Source organism: Zophobas morio, unplaced genomic scaffold, assembly GCF_036711695.1.
Source record: "Zophobas morio isolate AGI-343-1 ecotype UQ-CSIRO unplaced genomic scaffold, CSIRO_AGI_Zmor_V1 ptg000076l, whole genome shotgun sequence".
Classification (NCBI taxonomy): Eukaryota; Metazoa; Arthropoda; class Insecta; order Coleoptera; family Tenebrionidae; genus Zophobas; species Zophobas morio.
Window position 1 is genome coordinate 118,147 of NW_026972181.1, and position 6,854 is coordinate 125,000.

Below are 6,854 nucleotides of genomic sequence, written 5' to 3' on the forward strand. Positions count from 1 at the left end.
GTCGTCGTCCTTCGACGGGCGGATCAGCAGACGTAAAGCACAAAACGATCGACTTTCGACGGCCATAACGGCGTTGATTTTGTCGAACGATGCGACCGTCGTGTCCGAGGCGTGCGTGACGTATCTCGCGACGACGTCAGGTCGCTGTTCGACGAAAGACCGTAAAGGCCGCGTCGACGACGTGCCATGATCGTTTGCGTATTAAAATGATCCATTTCCAGATCTATTCGATCTTGCGACCTCAGAGCAGGTGAGACTACCCGCCGAATTTAAGCATATTATTAAGCGGAGGAAAAGAAACTAACTAGGATTCCCTCAGTAGCGGCGAGCGAACAGGGAAGAGCCCAGCACCGAATCCCGCGGCCGAAACCGGACGCCGGGAAATGTGGTGTTAGGGAGGGTCCGTCATCCCGAAATCGTGCGGCGCGTCCAAGTCCATCTTGAACGGGGCCACAGCCCATAGAGGGTGCCAGGCCCGTAGTGACCGCTGCCGGTGACGGGAGGATCTCTCCTCAGAGTCGGGTTGCTTGAGAGTGCAGCCCTAAGTGGGTGGTAAACTCCATCTAAGGCTAAATATGACCACGAGACCGATAGCGAACAAGTACCGTGAGGGAAAGTTGAAAAGAACTTTGAAGAGAGAGTTCAATAGTACGTGAAACCGTTCAGGGGTAAACCTGAGAAACCCGAAAGGTCGAAAGGGGAGATTCAGCGTGTCTCGATCGTGGCGCTGGGCGGTCGCGTGACGGACGGCGTACGCGTCGTCTGCGCCTTCCGTCCTCCGAACTGCGATCGAACGCGTGCACTTCTCCCCCTGTAGGACGTCGCGATCCGTTGGGTGCCGGTCTGAGGCCCGCGGTGGAGCCCGTTCGGACGGTTCGCCGTTTCCGAACGAACCCGCGGTGTTTCCCGGTCGGCTCGCTCGACGGTATAAAGATGGCGCGAGGCCGCCGCTTGTTCGGCGTCCGCCCTACGGCAAGCGCTCTCGTCGCGACGGTGATCGGACCTGGTGCCGGTCCCGTCCCCGGGTGGCTGTTGGCTGTGGGTCGTCGGACAGACCTCGTCTTCTTTTAGAACGCCGATCTGCGACGCTATAGCTTTGGGTACTTTCAGGACCCGTCTTGAAACACGGACCAAGGAGTCTAGCATGTGCGCGAGTCATTGGGACATTACTAAACCTAAAGGCGCAATGAAAGTGAAGGTCCGCCTTGCGCGGACCGAGGGAGGATGGGCGGTCGTTACGGCTGCCGCCTCGCACTCCCGGGGCGTCTCGTTCTCATCGCGAGAAGAGGCGCACCAAGAGCGTACACGCTGGGACCCGAAAGATGGTGAACTATGCCTGGTCAGGACGAAGTCAGGGGAAACCCTGATGGAGGTCCGTAGCGATTCTGACGTGCAAATCGATCGTCGGAACTGGGTATAGGGGCGAAAGACTAATCGAACCATCTAGTAGCTGGTTCCCTCCGAAGTTTCCCTCAGGATAGCTGGCGCTCATAGCGCACGAGTTTCATCCGGTAAAGCGAATGATTAGAGGCATTGGGGTCGAAACGGCCTCAACCTATTCTCAAACTTTAAATGGGTGAGATCTCCGGCTTGCTCGAACTATTGAAGCCGCGAGACTCGAATCAGAGTGCCAAGTGGGCCATTTTTGGTAAGCAGAACTGGCGCTGTGGGATGAACCAAACGCCGAGTTAAAGCGCCTAAATCGACGCTTATGGGATACCATGAAAGGCGTTGGTAACTTAAGACATCAGGACGGTGGCCATGGAAGTCGGAATCCGCCAAGGAGTGTGTAACAACTCACCTGCCGAAGTTACTAGCCCTGAAAATGGATGGCGCTGAAGCGTCGTGCTTATACTCGGCCGTCAGCGGCATGTGCGGTCCGGTGGCCTCTGGTCACGGGCCATGAAGCCCTGACGAGTAGGAGGGTCGCGGCGGTGAGCGCAGAAGGACTGGCCGTGAGGCCGTCTGGAGCCGCCGTCGGTGCAGATCTTGGTGGTAGTAGCAAATACTCCAGCGAGGCCCTGGAGGACTGACGTGGAGAAGGGTTTCGTGTGAACAGCCGTTGCACACGAGTCAGTCGATCCTAAGCCCTAGGCGAAAGCCGATGTCGATGTGGTGTAGATTTGTCGTTGGTCACAAACACGACCTCCAGAGCCGTGGTGACGTGAACGTACGGATTGTGCACACACCCGTTGGGCGAAAGGGAATCCGGTTCCTATTCCGGAACCCGGCAGCGGAACCGCTTATAATTCGGGCCCTCGCAAGAGAGTTCGTCGGGGCAACCCAAAAGGACCCGGAGACGCCGTCGGGAGATCCGGGAAGAGTTTTCTTTTCTGCATGAGCGTTCGAGTTCCATGGAATCCTCTAGCAGGGAGATATGGTTTGGAACGCGAAGAGCACCGCAGTTGCGGCGGTGTCCGGATCTTCCCCTCGGACCTTGAAAATCCGGGAGAGGGCCACGTGGAGGCGTCGCGCCGGTTCGTACCCATATCCGCAGCAGGTCTCCAAGGTGAAGAGCCTCTAGTCGATAGAATAATGTAGGTAAGGGAAGTCGGCAAATTGGATCCGTAACTTCGGGATAAGGATTGGCTCTGAGGATCGGGGCGTGTCGGGCTTGTCGGGGAAGCGGGTCGCGGCTGACGTGCCGGGCCTGGGCGAGGTGAAGCGTTGCCGTTTCGGCGGAAACGTCGGATCCGAGCCCGGTCCCGTGCCTTGGCCTCCCGCGGAACCGTCTTGCTACGAGGCTCCGGGTGCGCCCGAAAGGGCGTCCGGATGTCCTCTTCGGCCGCCATTCAACGGTCAGCTCAGAACTGGCACGGACCGGGGGAATCCGACTGTCTAATTAAAACAAAGCATTGCGATGGCCCCAGCGGGTGTTGACGCAATGTGATTTCTGCCCAGTGCTCTGAATGTCAACGTGAAGAAATTCAAGCAAGCGCGGGTAAACGGCGGGAGTAACTATGACTCTCTTACATCTTCAACCAGCTCGCCACACGTATGTGATCAATGCGAGAGAGCTTTCCCAACTGCCCTTAATTTGGGCACCCACAAGAGAACCTGTGGGATGAGCAAGCGAACCCGCTGCCAGTTCTGCAAACTGAATTTTTCTAACTTTCAGGCAGTAAGGCAGCACGAACGACGGGCTCACACCGAGCTATACCAGAAAGATCTAGCTGCTAGATTACCCAAGTCGGATGTCGAGCTGTTTACCACCCTAGCACGAATCGAAGCCTCGGCGGTCCATGGCAAACCCTTCCTTGAGCTGATGACCGCCCAAACTGGACTCACCGTCCATCAGGTGAGACATCGTAGGGAGAAGCCCGCTTACAAGCAATACCTGGAGAGAGCAAAGAAGGAAGTCTCGGCGGAGAATAGGAAATTTTATGCCCTTAAGGCGCCGGTCCTGGCGGGGCCAACGTCTGCGGGTTCCTCATCTTCTGCTCCGACGCTTCTCGCTCCTGCTGTTTCGTCCACCAATAACTCTCCGGTCTCTCAGTCAGCGACCAGCACTGGCTCTTCTCCCCCGCCTGTCGACACGGTTGCTGTCGTCAACTTAGTGACCCAGGCGATCGACCCAGTTGTAAACACCGACTCCGACTCGGTAACGGCCGAACACCCTGCCGAAGTGTCAGTGGCAACTACACCTCCCGCTGCGACACTGTCTGGTACAACGCTCCCGTCTACGCAAGCTCCACCTTCGTGCCCCCCAACACCACGCGCAATCCGCGCTATGCATCGGAATCTGCGCCGGGGCTCGGACGATACTCCTCTCGCTGCACCACGTAGCCTGCATACACTGCAAGAATCTCCATCTGATGGACGTCCGGAATCTCCCCCTTCACAGGGTCCAGACCATCAAATCATGCAGGTAGAGGCTGTGGTGCATGATCAACCCGAACCCGTCATCCCCGCCATAGAGACTGCCGGTCCCGTTAAACGCAAACTAGTGCTGCGGGATTCGCCTGTCGCAACTAATTCCCCTCCGTCTCGTCTCGATAACGCTGGCGCGCACCTAGAACGGATCTCAGGAACGAGTCATACTCCTCGCCGGCCATCTTTGGTTCGAAGCGACAGTTTTCCAGAGATCGTTCTCACGCCCAATCCAGAAACAATCCCACAGAGTGCCTTCTCGAAGACATATCTGGGGTGCGTACGAGACAAGGATGCATCCGCCCTTGCTCGGGAACTGGCGCAGTTAGCGCTGGTTACTCCTCATTCCGAGCTTCCCGCTACCATCGATGCGTGGATTAAAAATAATATAAAATCGGGCTCCAAGAACGGCAGATCGAAACCCCAGAACAACAACAAGAGGCCGCCCAAAAACTATGGCCAAACTAAGACCGGCAACAACGCCCGGGCCAGCACTTATAAAAAGGCTCAAGACCTTTATAACAAAAACAAAAAGTCGCTGGCCGATCGAATTCTAAGGGGCAAGAGTCTTCAAGAGGAAGAATTATATCCTAAACTTGCCGATGTTGAGGGGTTGTTTAAGTCTCTTTTGGAATCAAGTTCCCCGCAGGACGAGGAACCAGTGGATGTCGTGGCTAGGAAGAGGGACACGTTCCGCCCTATTACTACCGAGGATGTGAAATTGGCCAAAAAGAACTGGCCCCACTCGGCCCCCGGCCCTGATGGAATTGACACATCCGACGTAAAACGTGTCCACGATGACGTATTGGCGACCCTGTTTACCATTCTCCTTGATTTTAAATTTGTTCCCGCTGGCTGGCGTGAGGCCAGGACCACTCTCATTTATAAAGAGGGTCCCAGGGACGATCCCAAAAATTGGCGGCCAATAACCATCGGTGCCGCCACCCAGCGTCTTTTTCATAGGATCCTTGCGAACCGCCTCAAGGATTCCCTCTCCTTAAGCTCATTCCAGAGAGGCTTTCTAGACGTTGACGGAACCCTCGCAAATGCCGTCCTCCTCGAAAAGTATATATATGGCCGCCGCCTCAGCAGGAAGCCTTACAATGTTGTGTCGCTTGACATTAGCAAGGCATTTGATTCTGTTTCCCACTTCTCCCTAATTAGAGCACTCCGCCGTCTGGGTATTGAGGATGACACAATCCAGTACATCCAATCCACCTTCGAGTCGACAACGGCCATCAAAGTCCCGGGACAGGGAAGTACATCTCCCATCCAATTTAATAGGGGTGTTCGTCAAGGGGACCCCCTTAGCCCTATTCTGTTTGTCGCCGTAATGGACGAACTGCTCGTCGAGCTGAACAACGGTCCAGCCGGCGGGTCGGTAGCAGACGGACATAGGGTGGCATGTTTAGCCTTCGCTGACGATCTTCTGCTTCTCGCGGATCGGGATCTCGACATGCCGGCCATGTTGAGCTCCGTTAACGAGTTTGCCCTTCATCGGGGCATGCGCCTAAATCCCTCGAAAAGTAGAGCGTTGGCTGTCGCGATCTATTCCGGGGCTCCCGTTGTACGGCCCAAATCCATATTTTCCATAGGTGGTAAGAAAATACCCGCGGTGGAAGTCCTAGATAGCTTCAAATATCTAGGACACCACTACAGTGCATCCGGTGTGTTGAAGCCTAACCTTTCCAATCTTCAATCCTGGTTGGACAACGTTATCAAGTCCCCTCTTAAACCGCATCAAAAGATGGACATTATTAGCACTTTCCTGATCCCGAAAATGCTATACGGTCTCCAGAATTATAGGCTCAACTCTCGAATATTACGCGACGCTGATCGAATGATCAAGCGCGCGGTTAAGTACGTTCTCCATCTACACGTACATACACCGGATGCTACCCTTTATGCCAAGATCCGCGATGGTGGTTTGGGCATAACCGAGTTGCGCACTGCCGTCCCATCCATCCTCCTGAGCCGACTGACGAAACTGCTAGAATCTCACACCGATCCCGTAACCAACAAAATTCTGCAGTCGGATTTCGGAGAGAGTTGGCTGAGGAAATTGTCTGATTTGGTCGGTGACATACCAGCCGCTCAAAAATGGCGTGACGCAATAAGGGAGTGCCCATTCACCAAGGGCCTCGAAGACGCTGCCGACGACCAGGCCAGCAGGGTGTGGATTCGTAAGATTCCCCCGGGCTGGTCTGGGAGGGATTACGTGAGGGCTATCCATCTTAGAACGGCGAACCTGCCCACCAAGGCCATGCCGTCGGTGCCCGTTGATCAGCGTCTTTGTCGCGGTGGTTGTTCGAAGAACGAAACCGTGTGCCACATTCTTCAAGCGTGCCCGGTGACACACCATGACCGGATCAAGAGGCATAATGAGATAGTGCAGAAGATCGAGCAGCACTGTAAATCAAAAAAGTGGACAGTCGAGAATGAGCCGAGGATTAGACACTCTGACGGGCAATTGTACAAACCTGACCTTGCCATACATTTATCGGACCAGAAGATCGTCATAACAGATGTTCAGGTTAGTTGGGACGGGTCAGAATCTTCCATGGACGAGATTTACTCACGTAAAAAAGGCGTTTACGGTAATAAGAAGTTCATCGAAGCCGGGAAGAAGGTCTGGCCTGGTAAAGATCTACAGTTTTGCCCTCTAATCCTAGGTGCCCGAGGCATATGGCCCCGAGCGAATCGACCGACTGAAGACACACTAACCATACCGCAATCTCTTAAGAACAGTTGCGTTCAGTCCACTTTGAAATGGGGCTCGACGCTCCATAACAATTTTATGAGAGCAGTTTGGAAGAGGAAGGGGCCTCGACCGAATCAAAATAATATTCAAGGGAATGGCGACGTAATCGTCATCGACTAATCTCTCCAGGGAACAGGGATTTAGTCTGGGGTCTTCTACACTTATTTAACCATTTGCTAGACCGACACATTATCCACATTCGAAATCCGTATTTTACCATCCT

At 54.5% G+C, this 6,854-nt stretch overlaps 1 pseudogene; it reads left to right on the top strand.

Moving 5' to 3' along the window:
* Positions 1-236: 236 nt before the first annotated feature.
* Positions 237-6,854, top strand: part of LOC135143892 (large subunit ribosomal RNA) — an 8,615-nt pseudogene continuing 1,997 nt past the window's right edge.